This window comes from Pleurodeles waltl, chromosome 4_1 (assembly GCF_031143425.1).
Source record: "Pleurodeles waltl isolate 20211129_DDA chromosome 4_1, aPleWal1.hap1.20221129, whole genome shotgun sequence".
Classification (NCBI taxonomy): Eukaryota; Metazoa; Chordata; class Amphibia; order Caudata; family Salamandridae; genus Pleurodeles; species Pleurodeles waltl.
Genome location: NC_090442.1, coordinates 852,296,799 through 852,324,137, shown reverse-complemented (window position 1 = coordinate 852,324,137; position 27,339 = coordinate 852,296,799).

The window sequence follows — 27,339 nt, the reverse complement described above, 5'->3', positions numbered from 1 at the left end:
ATTGTCCACAGGCAGTTGGACTCCAGATTGAGACAAAGTGACCCTTTAGACCTTTCCAACCTCTAACTGTGTCATGTATCCACTGTTAGTCTTGCACAGTACAAGTGTGACTATCTACCCCTTTTCCACCTCTATCCATGTTATGTATGCCACAATTAACCTTGTTGATTTTGGCAAACCCTCTCCCTTCACGACCTCAATTGCGATGAGCAGACCCCTAGCTGCCATTCCTGGTAGTGGATGCAGAGATCTCACAAGACTGGAAACTCTTCTGAGAATTGGCAGCTATCTCAGCCATGGTAGTATAAATACCGTGCCCAAAATGTGATACCCTGCTTGGCTTCAAGGTCCTATCTTGAAAGGAGATCAGTGTTCCTGCTTTTAGTTATTTGTGGGTGAGTTTGTGGACCCAACATCTTACCAATCCATCATCATCATCATCATCAAAGAAACTTTATTCAATTGATTTTAACAATCATAAAAGTCATTGTACATAAAAACGATATTCAACAGAAAAAACGAATACTAAAATGCATATAAATATAAATATAAATATAAATACAACCAGATAAGAGAATAAAAGAAGTGAAAGAAGTTAATAAACAAATTGATTAAAACAGGTAAGATGGTCTCAGATATAACACTTAAAAATCTCACTCATTTGCCTCAAGGAATGATCTGGCCTTAATCACTGAACACAGGAATAAGGCTAATCCGTTGCAAACCATAATAGACGGAAGGGACAAAAGATACAAAAGAGCTGGACGACATTGTTTAAAATGCATTAGTTTTAAAAGTGGTATCACAAACATTTACCTAGAAGTTGAATAATATTTACAAAAGAAGAGTATATGCATTGTATTTTGGTCAGAGACATTATCGCAACGGCATTTTTCCAGTTGTGGAGACCAGTCATTAATCAAGGGAAAGCTAACGAGGCGATAAAAAGACTCTAGTCTCAAACGCATAAGGACAAACCAATGTCTTGGGTTCAAAACATTACATAAATATGGTTCCATACCATTAGTTTGCTGTATCATATGGTTTCTCCTGACACTATGTTTATTTGCCTCCATCTCAATTCGGCCAGGTGGGTGAGGCAAGTGTTTTTCAAGTCTTTCCTGGAAATTGTTTTCAATTCATCTGGAGTAAAATACAGCTCGGGGTGGCCTAATTTAATAAGAAAATTATTTATATAATTTAGCCATGGGATTTTGAGCGAGTAAGTAAGTGCTAGGGCATCTGCCATGATAGCCCTATTCAGCCTCGCAGGGTCAGAGGCCCATACTTTATGCCAAAGTAAAATTGGTTGAACACTAATGAGATCTGTAAGGTATGTTACTCCCATTTCTGAATGGCATAATAATGTTGATGTTGATTGCGGGACGCTTAGGACTGTTTTCAGGAAAGCGTTTTCAGTCAACTGTAGGGTAGTGCAGTCCCGGTAACCCCAAAGTCCTGCCCCATACAGTGCTACTGAAATGCATTTCACATTGTAGAGAGTCATCATATCTTTAGGAATTGCTCTCCCCACCCTTTTAGAAAAGTTTTTTATCACCATAACGGTTTTTGTGAATAGCAGTTTTCTCGCTTTTATAGCTTGTACCCATGTGCCTTTTTCGTCGAACACAATGCCTAAGTACGAGCATGTCCCTGTATCGGCTAGTTTCGCGCCTTTTAAGTCAATATGACAATTCTTTGTGCGACTTCTGGGGTATGTCATAGAAAAGGTTTTAGTGTGATCAATTTTAAGACCCAAGGCATCCATACAATTATCAAAGGTTGTTATTAATCTTTGCAAAGCGACTGGGGTGCGGGCCATCAAAACAGCGTCATCCGCATACAGGAGCACCAGGATCTTCTGAGAGCCTACTTGTGGGAGATCACCACAGGCATCGGATAGAGTCCCCTCTAGGCTATTGATGTATAGAGCAAACAGTAGGGGAGCTAATACACAGCCCTGATGCACCCCTCGTTCAATGGGAAAAGGTGAGGTGCATTCCTCCTGACGCCCATAGCGAACTTTAGCGTTTGCTCCAGCGTACAATTTCCTAATAAAGTGGGCTATGGTAGTATCAACCCCCATATCCAGCAAGATAGGCCACAATTTTGAATGCACCACACAGTCGAATGTGGAGGTTAGATCAACAAATGCAAGGTATAGGGCTCCGAGCTTGGCCCTTGTATATTTACCAAATATGATCTCTAGATTAAGAGCCTGTTCCGTTGTCCCTATACCAGCCCTAAACCCGTATTGTAGATCAGAGATGATTTGATTTTCCTCTGTCCAGTCTTGTAATCTATTTAAAATGATGCGTCCCGCAATCTTTGCAAGTGTGTTGAGCAATGAAATAGGACGATAACATGCGGGATTATGGCGATCTCCCTTTTTATAGATTGGAATAATTATAGACTCAGCCCAGGTCGGGCTGAAAGTTGTTGAACAGCAGGCGCGGAGCACCTGCGTCAATAGTGGACCCCAGAGAGACACATTAGATTTGTAGATGTCAACTGGAACTCCATCTGGGCCTGGGGCTTTTCCACTTTTACTTGCATTGATAGCGTCAGTGACCTCATTTAAAGTAAATGGTGAAATGATGGCATAAGAGTCTAGTTTAGGGGGATTTGTTTCCAATGCCAAATTTTCTGAGGAGTATATGGCAGAAAAGAAGGCAACCCACTCTTCTCCTGTGAATGCGATTTCAATTTTTAGTATTTCTCCATCACATAGGAGTGGGGAGTTCACAATTTTCCAGAACTTAACGTTATCATTCCGGAGGCTTGCGACGTGAAGGGATTGCCATGCCTCATTTTTTAAGTTCTGTTTTCTTTTCTTTATGGCATTTTTGTACTCCTTCCTCTTTAAACTTAATTGGCGTTTGTCCGGGTTTTGTAGGTGTAAGTGGCATTTTAGATTCTTACGGGCTTGTGTGCATTCAGCGTCAAACCAGCCTTTATTCTCCTTCGATTTGCTAAAACTTGCCTTAAGAAACTGTTTTATACCAGCCGTAATTACGGTAAAGGCTTTAATACAATCTCGTGCACTCGTGTTATCTGCGAGGCAAGTATAAAATTCTTTCAAATAGTTAGTCACTAGTCGTTTCATAAAACCTGTGGGTTCAATCTCTGACCACCGGATAGTATAACCGTTTCTTGCTCCCAATTCAATATTTTCTACTATCTCTTCCATTTCCCTATGTATGGGAACATGTTGGGAATATGTGAGGCCTACGGTTTGAGGGTTATGGTCGCTAAATGTAATATCTTGAATGTCATAATCAAGTACATAAAGGAGAAGGTTATTGGAGAGTCTACCATAAAAAGTGGGTTTCAGTGGTGGTCTACCATGGGTCAGGCTATTGCACAGGATGAGGTCAAGGCTAAATAGAACTTCATTCAACAAATTGCCTGAATTATTGTGTATGAAGTGTAATGAATCATCATCGCCATCAAGGGCATAAGGGCAGTAGCCCTTAGTCGATCGAGGACACAGATATATGTTAAAATCGCCTCCCCACACAATATAGGACTGTTTATTTGAAGAGTCACAAGCTCGATCTATATCATCCTGAAGGAGGTTAAGTACTGATCGAAAATCTTGAAGAGGTACATTATTATAAAAATTGATGACCACCAATTGCGCGATATTTTTTAAGTCACATGTAACCACTTGATAAAACATATTAGATGTTAAAACAATGTCCTTGATTATATCACACTTGTCAGATATAAAAGTACACAAACCGCCCTTAGCCCTGCCCCGTGCAGAGGGAACGGCAGAAGTATGTAGGGGCATATTTATACTCCGTTTGCGCCGAAATTGCGTCGTTTTTTTCGACGCAATTTCGACGCAAAACTAACTCCATATTTATACTTTGGCGTTAGACGCGTCTAGCGCCAAAGTTCATGGAGTTAGCGTCATTTTTTGGCGTGAACACCTTCCTTGCGTTAATGATATGCAAGGTAGGCGTTCCCATCTTAAAAAATGACTGCGATGCATATTCGTCGTATTTATACTCCCGGGCAAAAATGACGCCCGGGAGTGGGCGGGTATAAAAAACCCGCATTTGTGCCGGATTTTAGCGCCTGGGTCAGGGCAGGCGTTAAGGGACCTGTGGGCTCAGAATGAGCCCAGAGGTGCCCTCCCAAGCCCCCAAGGACACCCCCTGCCACCCTTGCCCACCCCAGGAGGACACCCAAGGATGGAGGGACCCACCCCAGGGACATTAAGGTAAGTCCAGGTAAGTATTTTTATTTATTTTTTTTGTGGCATAGGGGGGCCTGATTTGTGCCCCCCTACATGCCACTATGCCCAATGACCATGCCCAGGGGACAGAGGTCCCCTGGGCATGGCCATTGGGCAAGGGGGCATGACTCCTGTCTTTGCTAAGACAGGAGTCATTTCAATGGGAGATGGGCATCGTAAAAAAATGGCGCAAATCGGGTTGTGGCGAATTTTTTGCCTCAGCCTGACTTGCACCATTTCTGGACGCCCATACGCCATTTTCCCCCTACGCCGGCGCTGCCTGGTGTACGTCGTTTTTTTTAACGCACACCAGACAGCGCCGGCGGCTAACGCCGGCTAACGTCATTCAATAAATACGGCGCCCGCATGGCGCTTCAGAATGGCATTAGCCGGCGCTAATTATTTTGGCGCAAAACTGCGTTGGCGCAGTTTTGCGTCAAAAAGTATAAATATGGGCCGTAGTGTCCTATAGCCATTTATGTGAATCGGGTTCACAGACCAGGTCTCTTGAAGACACACCAAGGGAAAACGCTGGATATATTCTAACCAGACCTCATTCTCCACTTCAGATCGGAGGCCAGCCACATTCCAAAATAAAAATGAGAAATGGTCTTTATTCATTTTTTTAACCTGGCCCGCAGAGGACTTATCAATTGCCTGAGTTTTCCCTGGGATAATATTGCTTTCTGTACGTTTGAAAGGAGTCAGTGCACGAGTAGAGAATTGTTTTTGCAGGGCTCTTGGAAACAGTTCATCTTTAGCAGAATGTCTAAGGGGAGATTGCATGTCCAATCGTTCTTCTCCAGGGTCTACTGCAGAATTGACGGCACTCAGATGAGCGAGGTCTGGTGCTTCTATCGGGTGCTTGAGCCTGCAGGATACCTTATCAGATAATAGTCAATCTGTGTCTTCCATGCTGAGCCCCCAAAATCTATTCACAGTAGAAATTGTATATTACAACTCAGGCCTTGTTCTTTGGTCCTCAAGACGAAGGCCAGGACCATCCTGGCCTTTAGTGCTCGTATAGAAAAAACCCAAGGGAAGCAGGGCAACGCCACGGTCGGTAATCTGATGTGGGCTTAGATTTCTTAAAATGTCTTCGACCAGCGTAGGGGTTTTGAATGAAAGAACTACACAATCGCCCCTAAATATTTTGTGGTTTCTACCCACCCATTTCACCCTTCTAACCATCTTAATATCTTCAAAAAGTTTATTTGTCAGACCAGGATTCAGACGGGTTGCAATCCAATTCAGGGCCTTGTTCCTCAAAGCTGGCCATGATTCCCCCTGTGCTCCAGATAGAGTGGAAACATTGGCAAGAACTGCCACATAGGGGGTTGCCGCAGGCGGGAGGTCAAGTATATCTCTCCCTGTTAAAGGGGCGCCCTGGTAAACTTTAGGAATAGTTACGTGTTCCCCACTTTTTGGCGTCATTTTATGGGATTGGACGTTACCAATTCTATCGGGTGAGACACAAGGGTCGACTTGTCTTTGGGTAATCTGAGGAGTGGGTAGTTGGGTCTGGTGCGTTGGAGGGGAGCTAGCATTAAGATCAGTATCACGAAGCTGCCGTGTAGTTGAGACTAGTGGGTTTATTAATTGTCGATTCAGTGTTTTAAGCAAATAGTCAATTTTTCCCTCCTGTTGGGTTAGGCGTTCTATTACTTGATCAAAGCGTGAGCTAACTAATTTTTCTAAAACAGTCAATGGCTCTGCAGCACTAGTTTTCCCTTTCGCTGTATGGAGTTTATTCTTATGATCAGGTTTTACATTTTGAGAACGAGTTTGAGCGTTTTGGACGAATGCGTTGGATTGGGCTTTCAAAGAGCCAGATCTAACATTAACAGGCGGCTCTTGTTCGGATGCTATGTCCTTCCTTGCTAGTTGGGGTTTCCTCTTACGTTTTGGTGAGGGAGGATGGTCATCACCATCTGAAATAAAATCAATTGTGCCTTGAATACAACCATTTATGTTTTTAGTCTGGGTTCCACTTTCAAAAGGCTTTGCCGAGTGCTCAGGAGTTATTGTTAGTGGGGGGGATTAAGGGGTACTAATGGGCTATTCTGGGTGAGTATTTTTCCCTCGACATTGGTAATCTGTTTGTCTATTTCCCCCATAGCTCCTGAGATAAATTTCAAGATTGACGTATAATTTTTTGGGAACGAGATATCATTTACGCTAGATTGCTTCCTTTTTCCCATTATTACTAACTGCCTTAGGGACAGGGGTTCTATAGTGGTTGACTGCGAAGTAGGAATTCACTTAGGCAGTATGGTAACTAACAGTTGTTTATAGGGAAATGGAGGCAAAGAAAGGTAGATGGCTTTATCCCAGTGTTTTGGACATTTTTTAGAAGGGCAGAGGTGCAGGCTACGAAAGTATAGTCGCGGGAGAGAAATGCAGTACCTGTTTTGGAGACTTACGAACCAAGTCCTGAGTTCGCGGGGAAGGTCTCAGAGGGGTGGCCCAGCCCAGCCTCTGCCAGCTGCTGAAGGGCGCAGGACGGGCGGGAGCGCCAGGTACGATTTAAAGGGCTCCTGCCCTTGTTCAAACTGGCGCCGCCTCCTCCACCGCCAAATCGCGCTTCCCGCGAAGCGGGAGCGCGAGGTATGATTTAAAGGGCTCCTGCCCATGTTCAAACTGGCGCCGCCTCCTCCAACGCCGAATCGCGCTTCCCTTACCAATCCAATGTTAATCCACTGGATCCTTGCCATATCACTCACAATCTCTCCTGAAATACACTAGGACACAAGAAAAGAGAAGATAAGCAGCAGCAGCCAGAATGAACCCTGGATCCATTCTGGGTGCTGCGCTAATCCCTAAAACCCTAAACTTCAAAATCCATCAAATGATTAGATCATTTGACGGATTTTGAAGATTAAGGTTTTTGCGTGCCAATAGCAATCATTAGGGGTTCACACTGGCATGACAAAATAAATTACATAGGTGGTCATTCTGACCCTGGCGGTCTTTGACCGCCAGGGCGGAGGACCGCGGGAGCACCGCCGACAGGCCGGCGGTGCTCCAATGGGGATTCCGACCGCGGCGGTAAAGCCGCGGTCGGACCGGCACCACTGGCGGGGTCCCGCCAGTGTACCGCGGCCCCATTGAATCCTCCGCGGTGGCGCAGCTTGCTGCACCGCCGCGGGGATTCCGACCCCCCCTACCGCCATCCAGATCCCGGCGGTCGGACCGCCGAGATCCGGATGGCGGTAGGGGGGGTCGCGGGGCCCCTGGGGGCCTCTGCAGTGCCCATGCCACTGGCATGGGCATTGCAGGGGCCCCCGTAAGAGGGCCCCTACATGTATTTCACTGTCTGCTGCGCAGACAGTGAAATACGCGACGGGTGCAACTGCACCCGTCGCACAGCTTCCACTCCGCCGGCTCGATTCCGAGCCGGCTTCATCGTGGAAGCCTCTTTCCCGCTGGGCTGGCTGGCGGTCTGAAGGCGACCGCCCGCCAGCCCAGCGGGAAAGTCAGAATTACCGCCGCGGTCTTTCGACCGCGGAACGGTAACCTGACGGCGGGACTTTGGCGGGCGGCCTCCGCCGCCCGCCAAGGTCAGAATGAGGGCCATAGTGTGTTTGCAGTTACTTTGGAGACATATTGATCTTACCGTAGGATACTGGAAGGTTGCTTTATCCCCCCGGATTTAACCGCTTCTCTACGTGATTTAAGTTTGATGCTACACACACAGTGATTTGTGCCTGTAATAGTGGGGTGCTTCCTATACAATCATTTCGTCCTGATAATGACCCATTTATGATTAATCTTGTCTTTGGGTTGAAACATCGACAAAAGTTGTTAGTGGATTTTCGACACTCATAATATGGGTGTTGAACAAAAAATCACAGGATTCCTATCAGTCACTTTTGTATATATTATCTTGTATATATCACTGGTGCACTTCTATGTTCACTTAAATCACCTACACTGTGCCTTCACTAATTAGGAGCACCAAATTAGCACTATGAAAGTATTTTGGACATTTTGCAAGTTTTTGATCATCAGAGAAAAAATAAAATGTATGAACTATATAGCAAACCTTACCTATGGGGATTTTGTTCTTCTGACTACTTCAGAAGAAGTCAAGCTCTACACTTACCCCATAGGGACCACCTTTTCTGTTTTATCCTTATTTTTTACCAGCAGGGCAGTTAACAGAAGGGAAGTTGCAGGTTGGCACAAACTGACTCTGAAACCTTTGGGTATTTGATCTTAAACAATTTATATTTCTTTCTTTCAGCATACCTCCCAATAAAGACCCCCCTTCATACTAGTCTATTCAAGTCTGTCTACTAGATTTTTGTGCTTTCTCTTGTTAACCACTGCCTCATACTGGGAGATGTTAACACTACACACTAGAAACGTTCCCAGTGTAAGAGAATATGACTTTGTCGCTCTATTATGAACAGACACCCCTTGCAGCTCATAGTCAAACTCATATACAAAATGCTAGGAAGAACAACCCCATTAACATTCAGCCTGTTGTGTAAACCACTTTCCAACATCGAATACTGAACCTCAAAAACTGAATATGTTGACTCTCCAGAAGTTACTAAGCCTACCTCTGTTGGCCCTTCGATTTCCTGTGTCCGTAGGTCTGTTGTCCAATATTCGAGTCAACTACTTGATCTCTTGCAAAAGATGGAGCAAGGTGGAAGCCATATATATTTGTAGCAATGGAGGGTGATTCATTTCCCATGCTCTTTAAAGCCTTCTTTTATTTTATCCACTCCCAGGCAGTATTGAGCAGCTGCAGGGCAAGCATGCAGCACTCCTACCCAAGTACCATGCCCATAACTGCTGTGCGACAGTGGCGTAACAAAGGCCCCCGCAGCCCCTACGTTGGGGGGTGGGGCTTTCAGCACAGTACTCTGGCTTCAGAGCTCCTGCATCAGTCCGGAACTGGGGAACCTCCATTTACTGTGCAGGGGGACCCCCTCAATCCTCTTTACACCACTGCTGTGTGGAGGTTAAAGACCCATCTGTAGAGTCCAGCTGGACTCATTAGTGTTCTACGATGACGTGTTTCCACCAGCCACTCCTCGAGGGCTGATTTCCACCTACACCCATCCAACACAGGTGTCACAAGTCAGGTGGCCTTGCTAATAAGAGAGTCTGGGCGCACCTGCTCTAGGCCAATTCCAGTAAGCAAAATGCTGTGTCTATGTCATTCATTTTAGTAGCATGAGGGCCTAGGGCCCCCAACACAACACCCTTTACTCCATTGTAATCCAAACTGCACTCAATTGTGCTTTTATTTTTGAAAAAAATGCTTGTCACTGTAAATTTGAGAAACCATTCTTTGCCTTTGAGTAGGCCCGAGCAAACCGGTGCAAGCAAAGTCAGAACATTCTGACCTCGGACAAGTTCACGGCAAGTTCACGGTCACCAAGACTGATGTTTTACAGCAGGATGCTGCTAGTTCATACAGGTCCGTCCCCTTTGAAAGCATGAAAGCATAGAAAATGACACCGCAATACAAGCAAAGCTGTCTACATTCCACACGGTAGTCTTCGCCTTCAGAAGCATCAGTGGGCGTTTTTACAGTGCAAAGTACTCCATATCTGCCACTTCATGACCTGTCGAATTCCTTTTGCTCAACTTGTGTCTGGCAGTGCAAGGGGTGGACAGGGACGTAGTTTGGTCAGTGAGATTGGGAGTTGTGAGCTACGGATTTTCCAACAATCACGCATGTAATGTTAAAATACATTATAGGAGAGACAAGGTGAATGAGTGGGGCCTAAAGGGCAGTGGAAAGGGAGGGGAATGCGGACTGGTAGGAGTTCTAAGTGAGAGAAAACACAGTATTTTGTAAAATAACCAACACTTTCGAGGACATTCAAAACAGAGAGGGACAGAGTGTGACTGCCTTTTTGTCTATGTGCGTGTAAAACATCCCTGTGACATCTGACAGACCCCTCCCAAAATCGACCTAAAAGCACCTGTTCCCAACTATTTCTCAAATAATACATATATTAGGGGGGTGTAACACCCCAAACACCCCCTCACCCCGAAGCTGCACCGCTGGGGGTGAAGGTGAAATGCAGCATAGGCACAATCTAACATCAGACCTGGTCGCCATATTCAGTATCTCATCAAGAGAAGCAAAGAATCCTCTGTTGCTCACAGAATAAGTTTCCATGTTGATAAGAGATAAGAGGAATTGTGGAAGTTTTTTCCCTCCTCTAGGTGCAAATATATGCATGCACCGGAAAAATACTAGGTCGATCTGTCTAAGTATCTTGATAATACTAATTTAAAGCGCACATAACATAAACAGATTTTTTTCTCTTATTACTGCCCCTGACGATCCATTTTATCAGCCTTGGAGTACTGAAAAATTGAGGATTTTAAAAGTATGGCTTATAGGGTACATTGAACGGTTCCATAGCTGCCAAGGTTTCCAGACCCGTGGCTAGTTAGGCCAGTTTCAGTTGTTTTCTTCGAATCCAATGTGCCTGCAAGTACCAGAATTCTAAGAGAAAACCCAGACTAACCTCACTAGTCATGCGTGGATCTAGGAATCTTGTCATCTATGCTATTCAGGTGCATAACTAACTTGGATATTTTACAAAGAATATAACTTACTCCCTTCAAGTAATAAAAGTCTCTCTGCAATGAAAGCAATCACCCCAATCTCCTTATGTACACCACAAATCTGTGACTTTAAATTTTGCTCTGCAGTATCCTATTAAACCTTTGAGCTGCCTTCTAATGATTCAAACCTGTGAACAAGTTAGTGCACACAGATCTCTCCAGCAGCTACATTAACCACCTGTGATATCACCAACGTACCAGCAGTACAACCTGAAGCTTGCCAAATAAGCACACATTTTTGATGTAGGTGTCAACGCTTCCCGAGCAAGAATAAGTGTATTCTGTCTGTAACCAGGGAGGCTCAATGAATGAGACTTTATTTTAGGATTTTTGCACACTTGCACATTTATTACATCTGTCGAGTGCTTTAGTGGATGTGTAGGATGCTGCACCAGGGGAGACAGCGTGCTTAGAATGAAGTTGAGTAGTAGTGTATCCTATATGGGAATCCTTTTGGTGTGTGAGGTGTTAATTATTGTACTATATTTGGTCACATGTAATGGCAGGAATAGAAATGAAAGTGCCCCAAATTTACATTCATTGATCATTGTGAGTTGTTTTTCAGTTCTGTATAGAATTCACTTAAATATAACAACAGGACAGCCTCCACTAGGGGCTGGATGCAGAAGGTATAACAAAGGCCCAGAGGGGATGGATGGTATACATACATTCTTGGAAGAAAATTGGGACTCTTTCAGAAGTGATAGGGAAGAGCCATTAGTCATGTGCAGGAGAAGCACAACCATAGCAAATGTTTAGGTACTATGCTTGAGAGACAGTGGAGTTAAGTATTGCCATGCACTGGTTACAGTCCTTCATAGTAAAAGTTCATTAGGGACCTCTAGGACCAAGGGGGAATGGCCCATGGCCTCAACCTGAAAACAGCCAGGATAGTTGTCCCAAAAGGTTCAGCTAGAAAGAACAGAAGAGCAGCTTACTGTATGCACTGGTTGCCTGCAGTCCGCATAAATGACCTGGAGTAATGGGAGGCAGTCTTCGGTATGAGCTGAATGCAGGGCCCATCATAAAATTATTTAAATAGTCTGTTCCTAGGTGCCCTAGAGCGCCCACCAAGGCTTGGCACGCATGGGATAAATGTCCCCATCATAATGATCCAGTTTATTTCAGAAGTGGGAAAGGGAAGTGATAGAGCTTGAAAATTAGTGCTGTCCCTCATGCCTCAAAAGTCATCAGAATGTGACAGTTTCAATTTATGAAAGTAGAAGAGTGGAAAAACTAACCTAGAAAGCTGCACTGATGCATTCTAAATGTGCAAATGCTAGTATTTCAGAGTTTGACTTAGGTGCCTTTTGAATAAAATCATGTTAGAAGAATAAAACTGATGTTAAAACGTAATTTAGACTCTAGACTAACAGTGCATACAGAAATTATATTGAGTTTCTTGTGATTAAAGAAAAATGAATGAGTTTGAAAATGCATGCACAATGAGAGAAGTGCTCTTCCCGGTTCTATTTAATGGAATGCAATAACAAAGCTTTTTTCAGTTGAAATGAAATGTATTACGCATACTGATTAAATATTAGTAATGTTGAATTTATAAGTGTGCATATTATGGGGGCCATTCTAATCTTGAGCGGGAACTGCCAGAAGACCGTACCGCGGTCAAAAGACCGCGGCGGTCATTCTGAGTTTCCCGCTGGGCTGGCGGGCGACCGCCAGAAGGCCGCCCGCCAGCCCAGCGGGAAACCCCCTTCCACGGGGATGCCGGCTCCGAATGGAGCCGGCGGAGTGGAAAGGGTGCGGCGGGTGCAGTTGCACCCGTCGCGAGTTTCAGTGTCTGCTATGCAGACACTGAAAATCTTTGTGGGGCCCTGTTAGGGGGCCCCTGCAGTGCCCATGCCATTGGCATGGGCACTGCAGGGGCCCCCAGGGGCCCCACGACACCCGTTCCCGCCAGCCAAGTTCTGGCGGTCACAACCGCCAGAACCAGGCTGGCGGGAAGGGGGTCGGAATCCCCATGGCGGCGCTGCCTGCAGCGCCGCCATGGAGGATTCTTCAGGCCAGGGGAAAACCGGCGGGAAACCGCCGGTTTCCCTTTTCTGACCGCGGCTTTACCGCCGCGGTCAGAATTGGCCTGGATGCACCGCCAGCCTGTTGGCGGTGCATCCGCGGTCCCCGGCCCTGGCGGTCTATGACCGCCAGGGTCGGAATGACCCCCTATATGTGTTTTACTAAAACATAGCAATTAAATGCATTCTATATTTTTCCTTGTGTTACCATGTTAGGCCTGCAGAGCTTGCATTTTGCAGTCATGTAAAACTGTTGAATTATTTTTTCATATTGTGAAGTCTTCTTTCAAATTTCATTCTCATGATACACAAAGGTGTTCATTATGACATTGGCCGTGAGTGATAAAGTGGCAGAAATACCGCCAACAGGCTGGTGGTAATTACCACCAAATTAAGACCATGGTGGTGAGACCTCCCATAGACAGCCAATGTACCACATCATCCGGCAGGACATTAACACCACTCACCATGGCGGTAGCCATCAACAGTCAGGCGGAAGACATGGTACCGCCCACCATATCATGATACTGCAATCCACCACGATTTCCAGGGCGGAACCAATGCCATCAAAAGCCTGGCGGAAACACTGCAAAGAAGATCAAAGACTCACCATCAGAGACACAGAGAAGAACAACGCCGCCATGGAACCGGAACTGCAAGTCTTCCCAATGCTCTTTTACGCCATGCTCCACCTGGAACACCAACGCCAACGAAGACAACAACGGTGAGTACAGCCGCTTAGCACACAAGGGAGAGTGGGAGGAAAAGGAGAGTGACACACACATGCACAACACTTACCAGACATGCACACACCCTACACATAACCAGCTGCAGATGTAAACCAGTGGCATACGACATACAGCATACTAATACAAGGACTAGAGTTCGGAAGTATTGAAAATGTATTAGCAAGGCAAAAGCCACCACATGAGACAGATATGTACAATTGTCCACAAAGGGGCAATGCCCAGTTCAAAGTACTAAGGGCTCACATTGCCACAGGGCACTGTCCAAGGCCCAACTCAGTTCCTGACAACATCCTCACAGAACTGTGCAGGGGCATCATTGTTGAAGTCGGCAGGCACCTCAGGAGAAGGGGATGGGGTGCACCTCAGCCAAGGTCAGGAACTTGCCCACTGGTTCTGGAGGGGGGCTCCATGCCCATTTCCCAATGCTGGGGAGTGCAAGGCCCCAGTCTCTGAGGTGGGGCACTTGTCCACTACTTGTGGAGGGGGCTCCAGGCCCATTTCTCAATGCTGGGGAGTGCAAGGTCACAGTCTATGAGGTGGGGGACTTGCCCACTGCTTCTAGAGGGGGCTCCTTGTACAGCAGTCCCTGGAGGGTGGCATACATGTCCGCTGCTGGAGGTGAGGGCTGCACTGTCTCAGCTGGAGGTGAAGGCTCCATGACCACTGATGGTGGTGGTGTTGGTACCCTGCCAGCCTCTGTTGGAGGTGAGGGCTGCTGTGTCTCAGCTGTGGAATGTGCATCCTGGGTAGCCTCCGTTGAAGGCAAGGCCTGCTGTGTCTCAGCTGTGGAAGGTGCCTCCTGGGCAGACTCTGTTGAAGGCAAGGGCTGCTGTGTCTCAGCTGGAGGTGAGGGCTTCTTCACTTTCATGGCAGGAGGTGAGGGCTTCTTCCCTGTCATGGCCGGAGGTGAGGGTACTTTCCCCTTCCTGGCTGTTGGAGTGGGATCCTTCCCCTTCCTGGCTGTTGGAGTGGGATCCTTCCCCTTCCTAGCTGGTAGAGTGGGATCCTTCTCCTTCCTGGCTGGTGGAGTGGGATCCTTCCCCTTTCTGGCTGTTGGAGTGGGATACTTCCCCTTCCTGGCTGGTGGAGTGGGATCCTTGCCCTTCCTGGCTAGTGGAGTGGCATCCTTCACTGTCTTCCCTCCATGACTAGGAGGTGCCTCCACTGTCCCCATGGACTGTTTGGCCGAGGTGCTGGGCTGGCTCGTTGGGACCCTGCTCTTAAGGGCAGGACGGGGTTGGAGGGGAGGGAAGTTGGGCAAGGAAAATATTCTTAGGGATGGTAGGGTGGGATGAGAGAGGAGGGACGGGAGTGGAGGTTGAGGTCTCTTGTGTGTTGTCCTGTGTGCATGCTCATCTGTATGTGTGCATGGGGTGGGTTGGGGTTGAGGAGACTGGGACTGGGAAATGGTATTTGGAGGGGGGCAGTAGGAACAGGGACAGTGGCTGCCATCAGAGAGGAGGCCAGGGCCGGAATCAATCTCTGTTGGGCCACCAATCCCCCGTGGATGCCCTCCAGGAATGCATTGCATTGCTGTATCTGGCATGCCAGCACCTGGATGGCATTCACAATGGTTGACTGCCCAACAGAGATGGATCTCAGAAGGTCAATTTCCTCCTCACTCAGGGCAGCAGGGCTCACTGGGGCAGGGCCTGAGGTGCCTGGGGCGAAGGAGATGCCCACCCTCCTGGGTGAGCAGGCACTGGCAACTCAATGAAGGGCTACTGGGAAGGCAGTGCTAGTACGGGGTGGTGGCTGTACCTTCAGCTGGGGTGGTCACAGAGGTGTCTGCCACCACCAGGAAGCTTCCATCGGAGGAGGTATCTAAGTCAGTGTTGTCACCTCCTGTCTCCGCCGTGGTGCTCCCCTCTCACTACGTCCCACTGGTTCCCTCGGTGGACTCGGCCTCCTGGGTCCTGTGGGATGCAGCTCCCTCTGTCACCGATGCCCCTGCTCCTCCACCAGATGATGCTAATGCACACATGGACAGGATGACAGAAGGAGAAAGGGGGGGGGAGAGAGAAAGGGAACACTGGCTCAATTACTGCACTAATACCATGGTTGGCATACACAGCACCGTCACACACAGGGATCGGGACTGAGCACTATGCATTGCACTGCCATTGATTTGGCTAGATGCCACAGCAAGATGAGGGCCAAACACCGCAAACTGCACACCTCCTGGGACCCACAAAGCCCTGACTGACATGAAATGCAAACAAGCTAGGTAACCTGCTTTTGCCCTACACCCATTACCCTTGAGCTGGATCACACTGCAATGTCTGGCCTGGCATTAAGGGGCACCCACTAACTCACATGCAGCACCTGGATCCCATGCCACCTACCAATTATTGTAGTAACGCCCACTGTACTCACCCCCTTGTGGCTGCTGTGATGCCCTCAAGTGCCCACCCAGCTCTGGGTAGGCCACCACCAGTATATGGGCCATCAGTGGGGGGGTCAGGTTCTGATGGGCACCCCTTCCTCACTGGGAGGCCATCCCCAGCTGGGCCTCTGCGGTCTTCCATGCACAGCGTTTCAGGTCCTTCCACCGTTTCCTGCAGTGGGTGCTCCGCCTTCTGTAGACCCCCAGGGTCCGCACATCCTTGGCAATGGCACTCCACAATCCCTTCATTTGATTGGCGCTGACCTGCAGAGGGAATGCAGACAGGAGGACACCATTACACATACAATCCAGCCTGTCACATATATGGCTCACCAATCCCGTTTCCATCACCATTGGCACACACATCGTCCGGTGCCCACCATGTTTACTACCACCAGACATTCCCCCCTCGAGGACACAATGCTTGCACACACATCTCCATGTATCCTTCCCACATGCATCATGCCCAGGGTGTACTCACCTGTTGGTCTGGAGGCCCATACAGAAGCCCATACTGGGGTAGGACCCCATCCAACAGTCACTCCAACTTCTCCGAAGTGAAGGCAGGGGCCCTTTCCCCGGTCACACGGGCCATGGTAGGTTCCAGACACAGGTCATAACAGCACACGCAGTGTAGGTGTCTTCCTGTGGAGGTCAGGAAACATGTGAGGATTTGGATGGAAAATGACAGTCACATCCACGGCGATGTACACCGTCACCGCCGGCGCTGATCCCCATTGACCACTGTACTCCATAGAGCCCCATATTAGCCAATAAGGAATTGCACTGAGGTGCAAGACCGCCTTCTGCCACGACGCCCAACGTCAGCGGAGTTACCTCACTTCCACCTGTCCCAAGATTCAGGACAGGCGGTCACCATTTAATGGTGGTGGACAATGACCAGATAAACCATAACTGCGTCATTGCCTAAAATTGCACATATATCGCCATTCCCACTGTCCCATCACATTGATGCGTGGGGTACACTGAGGTGGTGATTCCATTGTTCAAATTGTGACAACCCACTCACTCTTGTGTCCCTTAGATACCTACTGCTGTGGATGAATAGGAGGAGGAGACAAACCCCTGTGTACAAACCCCTTGTGGACTTGGCTACGCTGGAGGACAGGCACATTATACTCACCTATAGACTGGACAGGGCCACAATGACAGAGCTGTGTGCCCAATTGGAGCCTGACCTGATATCAGCTATCTGTCATCCCACTGGGATCCCCCCTCTTGTGCAAGTGCTATCAGTGCTCCATTACCTGGCAACTGGTTCTTTCCAAGTGACAGTGGGCCTGGCAGCAGGAATGTCACAGCCAATGTTCTCAATCATGATGGCAAGGGTTTTGTCTGCCCTGGTGAAGCACATGTGCAGCTTCATTGTTTTCCCCCAGGTGGAAGATTTGGCCACTGTTAAGGCAGGATTCTATGCAATGGGTCATATCCCCAATATTATGGGGGCGATTGACTGTACACATATTGCGTTTCCACTCAATGAATGTGCAAATGGTGTGCCTGGCGGACCAGTACATCCCGAACATCACTGACAAGTATCCTGGGTCGGTGCATGACGTCTTTGTCCTGAGGAATAGCAGCATCCCAAATGTGATGGCCCAACTACAGAGGCACAGGGTGTGGCTAATAGGTGAGACAGAGTCCCCACCCACTGTATGTCAGTGTATGCCTTCAGGTGTTATCCCCATGGCATTGAATTAGGTTAATGTTTGTCCCTCGATACTTGCAGGTGACTCTGGCTACCCAAACCTATCGTGGTTCCTGACCCCTGTGAAGAATGCCAGGACAGGGGCTGAGAACCGTTATAATGAGGCACATGGACGAGCCAGAAGAATAATTGAAAGGACCTTCGTCCTCGTGAAGGCCAGGTTCAGGTGCCTCCATCTGACAGGTGGATGCCTGTGCTACTCTCCCGGGAAGGTCTGCCAGATAGTAGTGGCATGCTTCATGTTGCACAACCTAGCCCTTGGATGACATGTGCCTTTTCTGTAGGAGGAGGAGACTGGAGATGCCCCTGTGGCAGCAGTGGACACTGAGGACAGTGAGGTTGTGGAGGCAGAGGATGAGGATGTTGTCAATAGAACATCAGTTATACTTCAATACTTCCAATGACAAAAAGTGAGACAGTGGAACTAATGATTGCTCTGAATAGTGATTTCATCTGTGTGACTGAAGCATGATGGCATTCGCTTCCTTTGCATCTAAACTTACTGTCACCTATGGCTTGTCATTTCACAGATGTTGGTGATATGATAACAGTGTCCTGATGGATTACTCCAGACAGATACAGGAGATTAATTTTATGCTATCACAGTTTCCATATCATTTGCACCAGATGTGACTGTTCCCCTGAATGCACATTCTCAACACATAAAATGCTATCAGTCAAGTTGTGTTCAAGAGTGTTTATTGTGGTGCTATAACATTGAGGCTAAAGTCTAATGGAATGGGGTGATGGTAGAGGAAAGTCCAGGGTTTTGTTCCAGTCTGTTTGTAGCACAGGTGCAGTGTTCAAGGGGCCATAGGAAGGGGAGCAAAGGCAGTTCAAAGTGGACAAGGTGACAGGGTGACACACAAGGATGACAATCAGTAGAGTCTCATTTCCTGGTGCTGGTCTTGGTCTTGGCAAGTGTCTCTGACTTCTGTCTGGGTCGCAGGGAACATTTACGGGGTGGTTCACCTGCTGCAGGGGGAGGGCTGTTGGTGGCCTGTGGGTCCTGTGGTGAGGCCTCCTGGCCACTAGCTGCAGCAGAGGTGGTGGGCTGGTCAATAGACTGGCTGGTGGTAGGAGCCCGCTGGTGTGCTGTCGATTCCCTCATGATGTTGGCCATGTCTGCCAGCACCCCTGCTATGGAGATTATGGAGATCATGGTGGTGTTGAAAGCCTGCAAGTCCTCCCTGATCTCCAGATGGTGTTCCTCCTGCAGCCCCCTGTACTCCTGCATGTTGTTAAGGATCTGGCCAATCGTGTCCTGGGATTGTTGGTAGGCCCCCAGGGTCTTGGTGAGTGCCTCCTGGAGAGTCGGTTCCCTGGGCCTGTCCTCCCCCTGGTGCACAGCGGTCCTCCCAGTGTCCCTGTTCCCTTGTACCTCTGTCCCCTGAACAGTGTGCCCACTGCCACTGACCCCAGGTCCCTGATTGTCTTGGGTGTGAGGTGTGGCCTTGGGTCCCTGTACAGGTGGGCACACTGCTGATTGACATATCCTGGGGACAGAGGTGTGGGGAAGCTACGTGGGTGCTGTGGTGTTGGATACTGATGGGGGAGGCTCTGTGGTGGACTGTGAGTGGGCTGGGGTGACCGGCTGTCCAGTGGTCCCTGAAGGGTAAGGTTGTTGATCCAGATCCTAAAGTCCAGAGTTACTATCATCACTGGGGGCATCTTCTTTTGGGGGACTGGTTTGTCATGGCACCTCCTCTCCTCTGACACTGGCTGGGGCACCTGAGGGGATGTAAGTGATGTATTATGCTTCATGCCTGTGACATATTGTACATCCCTAGCTTCCCCTCTATCGTTGCTGTTGCCCTGCCACCTTTGTTTGTATATGTTAATATTGTGGGATTGTTAGTTCCCCTATGCTGTGCATGATTTAGTGATGGGTGTTCATGCAGGGCTGGGAGGGCTGCCCATGCATTGGTATTGCTTGCAGAGCTGGGCATTCGGGTTAGTCATTTGTGTAGGTGCAGTGTGTGGGATGGAGTTGAATGACAGGAGTGAGGGTGAGGGTGTGAGATGGCATGCAGGTATGGGGGTTGATAAATAATAAATGTTGACTCATCAGTGTCCACTCCTCCGGCAACTCCAGTGAGTCCCTCAGGATGCAGTATTGCCAAGACTTGCTCCTCCCATGCTGTGAGCTGTTGGGGAGGAGGAGGGGGTCCACCGCAAGTCCTCTGTACGGCGGGCTGGTGCCTTGCTGCTATGGAACGTACCTTCCTCCGTAGGTCATTCCACCTCTTCCTCATGTCACCCCTTGTTCTTGGCTGCTGTCCCACAAAAATTCTCCACCATAGATCCATCTATCTTGCAATGGATATTTGCTGTACCTGTGATCCAAACAGCTGTGGCTCTACCCTGACTATTTCCTCCACCATGACCCTCAGCTCCTCATCTGTGAAACAGGAGTGCCTTTGTGAGGACATGTGTGGTGTGTGTAAGTGTGTGGGTGTTGGGTACTGTGGCTGGGTGTGCGTAGTGGGGTGCGTGAGGGATGTATGGGTGTATGTGGTGTGTCTAGTTGTCGCAGTGGTCTTGTGTCAGTCTGGTGGCAACAATTTGTATTAATAAAGGGTTGTGGGTGAAGTGGGTGTGTGTTTTATAGTGCTGTGGGTGTGGTTGTGTAGGAGTGTCAGGTGTGTGCTTTGGTATTGGCCAATGTTGTGCAGTTAGTATTTGGGTGTCCTTTATGAGCACGCCAATGTGTACCGCCAATGGTTTACCACTGTTAAATGTCCGCAATAGTGATTTGTGGGTCATGATGTAGTGGGCGTTGTTTTGTTGGCATAATGATATGGGTGTTGGTACCACCACTTTAGCACTGACCTTTGGGCTGGCGGATTTGTGCATGTGGCAGTATTTTGTCGGATTGGTGTGTGTGTGTCATAATATGGCGAACGGATATTCGCCACCACGGCGGTATGTTTGTGGCCATCACCCTGGCGGTAAGCGGGATTTACCACCAATGTCATAATGAGGGCCATAGTCTTTCTGTAATAGACCCATTGTTCAAAGTGGAAGGATTCATTTTTTTGTCCTTGAGAAAGAAAACATTGCAGAAACATGGACTGAGATTGTATACTTTTGTTTCAAACCTGCTTGGAGTTACACAGAAATAAGATGTTCCTATGACAGACCTGGGAAAAGATGTGATTGTGTCAGTTTGGAGTCTTTTGATTTCCCCTCATTGGTTGATGCCTACTCAACGCGACATAAATGTATAACTTTAATGAATCAGAAGATTTTTGTAATTTGAAATACTGATTTGCATTCAAACTTTAGTCAGTCTTGGTCAGTCTGCAGCATAGTCTGGAGGAGGTCTGAAGTGGCTTGAAGTGGTTGTCCTGGTGATTGCTAATTTTGAAGCTTTGCTGATGGAGATTCCCTGAATGCTGTACCCTTGGAGTGATATATTTCACTCTGCCATTTGGCCTTACCCTTGAAATGCCCTTTTTAGATTTAGTAATTCTCTTTGTCCCTTCCCTTCATAAGACTCGTAACTGAGCTTCTGATATGTTGCCACTTTCTCTTTTTAGTTATCTTTTACCAAACGTACTTAGAGACCTGCAGCCTAAATGATTCCAAATTTATTTTGTTCTTTTTGTAATTTTTGTATTTTGCCTGCATGTCTTCCTCCCCAGGTTTGTATTTCCCTAATTTGGTTAGCTGTAGTGTTGACCTGTGCCCAGCCAAAGAATATTAGCTCTGTTAAATTTGAATTGAGTGATACTGTAAATTCTGAGCAGCGAATAATATCTCAGTCTCAGATATTCTTATTGATGTTATGTCTTGTTCTCCATGAATGCTTGGTTTTTATTAATGTCACTTTGCCTTCATTTATTTTGACACCTTTGGCAACCCTTGGTGATTATATAGCTTTATAATTTGGTTTTGCACTCTGTCTTCATGACTTTGAGATTATGATTGTAATAAATCTTTTAACTTTATTCCTGACTGGAAATTTTCTTCTGTAGCCACATTGGTCATGGTGTCTAAATTGTTTGGGATGTTATTGAAATTTTGTGGACAGTTAACCACACTATTTTTTAGGTCCAAGGTCCGTCAACCTCGTTGAGCATTTGATTCCTGCAACGGATGAAAAATGCATCCACAGATCTGGTAGCAGACTGATGGGTTCATCCAATAAGAGGGGGAACCATAATTTTTGTTTAGAGTAGGGAGTTAGGATTGATCCCATGTTATTTCCAAGCCCAAAAATCACCCACCCTGTAGATCGTCCCATGGTCCGTTATGTGTAAATATGTCTGTTAAATTCAGCATGCCACTATCATGGCTCGTGGCAGGGATGATTTGGGCTAAAGAGATAGCAGCTGGTGTATCCGATTGATGAAGTTCCAGCGTTGTGGCTACAAGTGAAGAGTGTGTGTGAGTATAAAAAGGGTTTTGGACTTATGATGCTATTGGCTTGAAGATTGCAGTGAAGTGTGATGTTATGAAGTGTTTTGCTGAGTCTTACTCGAAGTGATTGTGGTGCCTTGTGCTAAAAAATGTCCGTGGTTGTTGTTGTTGCTGACGGGTCCGTTGTGGCTTAAGATCCTGGGATAATTCACACGTGTAGAAGATTCTTAGTTAATTTATTGTCTGCAGTGAGGTACTTGCCGTGAGAGGTTGTTGACGGTGCAAATAGTTTTTCCTTGAGTGAGTGCGAATTGTTGATTGGTACTTAGTGAATCCTGACTGCTCCTGGAGGATCTATATCAACCAGAGTGAGAATTGCTGGCCATTCGTTGTGTAATTGTGAAAGCTACAGTCGGAGGTGTAGCCCGAACAGCTTTCAAAGTGTTTGAATTCCTACCCGTAGTGTGCAGACATGCCATTGTTTTTTGCTTGCAATATTTTGCATTTAGGTGTAGTAAGTGATTGTGTGAGAGACATTTGTGAAGTGACTGCAGCTGCTGAGAGAAGGGAGTGTAATGTTGTTTTGTGCTGCACTGCTATAGGTTGGTTATTGTGAAGCCACGCTGGTATTGGGGGACAGTATTGTGTTGCTATTGGTTGAGCACAACTTGCGAAAAGGATTGTGGGATTGAAATTGAATTTGTGCAAAATTGAAATTTTGCAAGGCATTAAGAAGTGGGCTAAGAGAAGAGATTTTTATTCCACTTAGAGAGGATGCAGAAGCCCCATCTGAAGGAACCTCAGCTTATCATGTGGCATCATTGAAAGGAGTTTGCACATGCATATGGTTAGAACAAGGGTGTAAAATGACTGAGAAAGAGGGTGCTTTAGCTTTTCCTCATTATGGAACACTTAATTTGAGAGTATTAGAGAATTTGTGGAGAATAATTTATGAGTCAAAGCCACCTCCAAGCCTTGCACAATTTGAATCTCTTAGTATTTGGGAACTCATTGCAAGTCAGAAAACTACGACAAAATTCGAGAATAGAAGCAGAAAGCAATTAAGAAATTAGCAGATGCTAGATGGGAAGCAGAACAGAAAATGTGGAGAGCAAACAAATTTGATGGTGTGGGAATGCTTCCAGCTATTACTGAGGAAGCCGATGGAAGTACAAAGACTCTGAAGAAACATACATCAAAGGAAGAGCAGACAGCAGAAGATGAGGGTAAAAAGACAGTCCCACATGAGAGTGATTTGGAAGATGAGTTCATAAATGTGCTTTTGATTATTAGTCCCCCACTGCATCATTCAGTTGAGGCAGAAATGAGTAGTGAAGCTGTACAGACTGTAGTCCTGAGTGTGCCAACTGATCTAGTTACACAGATCTCAAGTCAGACAGTTCCAGGTACACCAGCTTATTCAGTGACACAAGTGCCCGTGTTTTATCCACCAGTCCATCTGTTAATACAGTATAGGCCATTTCAAGTCCAGTTATAAATCAAGCAATACCAAGCCCAGTTACGAATAAGGTGATGCCAAGTCCTCATGTGAATCAGATATTGCAGACACCTAATGTGACTATGCTTCTGCAGAATTTTAATCAATATCAGGCTGTCTATGATTACACTAGTACAGACAATGTCCAATGTTATCCCCAATCAAACACAACTGACTTTAAGTACTGTTTTAACAGGTCAAGGTACTGGAATGACAATTCCTCAGAGTGAGACAAATACCGGTGCATTAACAGTTCCTGTGACTATAGGTCCAGTTGTTCGCTTGCATGCTTCAAGCAATTCTGGAAGTAAAATTCATTCAATGAATGCTTCAACAGTTCCTGAAATGCCAGCTGCATCTGCCGGGATATCACCAATTGCTATGTAGAGATCACTTAATTCAAACAATTCAGAGATAAAGAGATCAGCTATGTTTGGTCCACCTTTAACCCTTACACGAATTGCAGAACCTAACTAGATGTTAAATCAGGCAGGACCAGTTCTTGATGTGAGGTTTCCACAGAGAACCCCACTGCCTTACATGCCCACACCAGATTAGATTACAAGCGTACATTGTAGTACCCCACAAGTAGATGTGCCCCAGAGAAACAAATATCAGTTTGCAAGGTCTTTCTGCACAACAGTTAATGGATTATTTAAACAATCTGAGCCCATATGGTGCAACAGGTGTGACAAATGGTATTGTTAGATAAGAAGAGATATCAGAAAGAGACAGGACCATGAATCTGCCAAGATTGAAATTAGAATTTAACAAATTAATTTTAAGAATGCTAAATACTGAACAATTGGAAGCGTACACGGAAGATGAATTGTGATTCATGTGTAAGGATGTTACTCAACATGCATTAAAAGTTAGCAGAATTAGCCACAAAATATGAAGTGGACTTAGCGGAATCAAGACCTCTAAAGAGAAGTTACAGATTAGAGTTCAGTACCAAAGACATTATTAACATGAGACCGCTGGGCATGAGAATGTGCATTATGGAATTAATTACATACATTCAAACATGGGGAGCACTACATAAATGGGAAGGCACAATCAGTAAAGAGGTCAGAAGAAAGCAAAGCTGAATTTGTCTCTGACAGGAGCAAATGAAGCTGAGTACAATGTAGAAATTATGCCTATGAGAGAAATACAGGTGGAGGTTATGTCATGTACCCTGGAGTAGGAGTGACATATTGCTCATTCACTAATGCTTACCCGAGATTGAGAGAAAAGCCATTGGAATGGTACAAGTAGATAGATAGGTTTGTGAAACTTTCGAAATGCCTTTGGGAAGATTTGAATATGTTGTTTGACATTGTGGTTCAATGTGACTTGTGGACTGAGTGCAAAAGAAGTGTTGATTTGTCAGAGCGTGAACCTCCAAGAGATTCAGTAACAGGTGTGCTGTCTGAAGAGGGGGTGCAAAAGTATTATAAAGTAATTGAATTCCTAAAGAACAAAGGGGGTTATTACAACTTTGGAGGAGGTGTTAATCCGTCCCAAATGTGACGGATATACCACCAGCCGTATTACAAGTTCCATAGGATATTGGACTCGTAATACGGCTGGTGGTATATCCGTCACTTTACCGTCATTTTTGGGACAGATTAACACCTCCTCCAAAGTTGTAATAACCCCCAAAGTGTCCCCAAAAGATATTGATTGCAGAAAATTGACAGGACATAACAGGAAAAGTCTATTCATGCTTATTATGAGAGATTGCTGCCAGCTTTCAAACAGCATGCTGATACAGAAAACATAGAGTCGAAGGATATGGATCATTTTGTGTTTAGGTTTGTTCAAGGATTGAAGCAGAAGTTAATGAAATGTTTCAGCAGTATTTGATTTGTTGGCAGAACAAACCCTTTGATTAGACCCTGAGGTACTGCACTGATGAAATTGGATTGAAGCAAGAAAATGTTGAAGGTGATGCAATTGAAGGCTGCAAATAAAGGAAGTCTGAGCCCACAGATGATGGTAAATACAAGTAGAATGCATGGTGTGCAGCAGCAGGTTAGCAAGGCGGTTCAGTCTAGACGCAGAGGACATGGTGTTCAGGTAAATCAGAGTGAAAATGTGGTTGATAGTCAGTCACTGAAGAAAACAAATTCCTGTCATGATTTAGGATATTTTTGTCAATGGCGGAGGGAATGGTTCTATAATAATGTGAATAATTTGTTACAGAATGCTTGAGTTGCTGAGACTCAAGGTAACAATCAAATTCAGATTCAGAGAGATCAAAGACCCGAATTCCAAATGTACATGTGTCCCCAGCACAACAGATGAAGGTACCACAAGCCCCAATGACACAGCAGCAGGTGATTATTCTTCAGCAAAACATTAATCAGATGGATAATGCAAATATGAACCAATTGACAAATGCAAATGTAAATCAGATAGCATCACGATTTCCCATAATTGATTTGAGTGATTGCGAATTCTTAGAAACATTTCACAGTCATAGTTCTGATGATGAGGATTGCATGTTAGCTGCATCCTTAGAGATAGATCAATGTGGTACCTATGTAAATGCCAACGTTATGGGACATGATGGGTCATTCTTGGTTGACACTGGAGCTACACATTCCACTACCAGAACCACAGAAGAGCCAAACTTGCTCCTATCAGGAAGGAAAATCCAGGTTGTAGGAGCAGCAAATAAGTAGTTAACAAATCCTGTTACAGAACATGTCCCAGTAAAGATAGATTCATTTGAAAATAAGCATCAATTGGTGGTTTGTGAGTCAAGTCCAGTAAACCTGTTAGGATGTGACCTGTTGTGTAAGCTAAACTGTTCCATTAGCTGTACACCTAAAGGAATAGAAATCAAACAAATGAGGTTTGGTAATGGTCCAAAACATTTTGCCTTTCTCTTCCTGTTTCTTTGACCCTGTTTTTGTTGGTTTTAGGACTCTAGGCAGTTTACCACTGCAAATCAGTGCTAAAGTACATGTGTTCTCTCCCCTAAGACCTGGGATAATTGGCTTACACCTGTTTGGCATACAAACCCCGTCGGGCCTATTCCAAAGTGGTGCACCATGTACCCAGGGCCTTTAAATTAAATGCTACTAGTGTGTCTGCAGCACTGATTGTACCAACCACAGAATTAGCCTTTCAAACTTGTTTCAGGCCCACCACTGCAGGGCCTGTGTCTGCAGTTTACAGCCACATTGACTTGGCAAGCCCAACTGCTTGCCAAGGCTGAAACTCCCTTTTTACTACACCTACATCACTCCTGAGGTAGGCCCTAGATAGCCCTATGCACAGGGTGCTGTATATGTAAAAGGTAGGACATATACTTTTATGTTTTATATATCCTAGTAGTGACAAACAGCCTATTTTGTTTTTCACTACTTTGAGTGCTCTCCTCTCGTAGGATTGCATTGAGAATTCCCTTATAAATGTCTAAGTGGTAATTTCCGATCTGTAAGGAGTAGCGTAGGTATGTTTGGTATGTCTGGAACAGAAGTGAGAAATACTGCTTACTGGTGTGGGTGGATATTACATTACTATTTTGGAGATGCCACTTTTAGAAAGTGGAAATTTTTCTTTGCTTCTAACTCTGTACTTTGCAGCCTGACTACAATCCACGTCTGGGACAGAATGACAGCTCCACTTGGTGCATACTTTCTAGACAGCCATCACTCCAAGAAGGGCTGGATGTTACAGAGGAGGCTGAACAAAGGTGTTTTTGGTGTATAAGTACAGGGACTCGACTCCATGATCT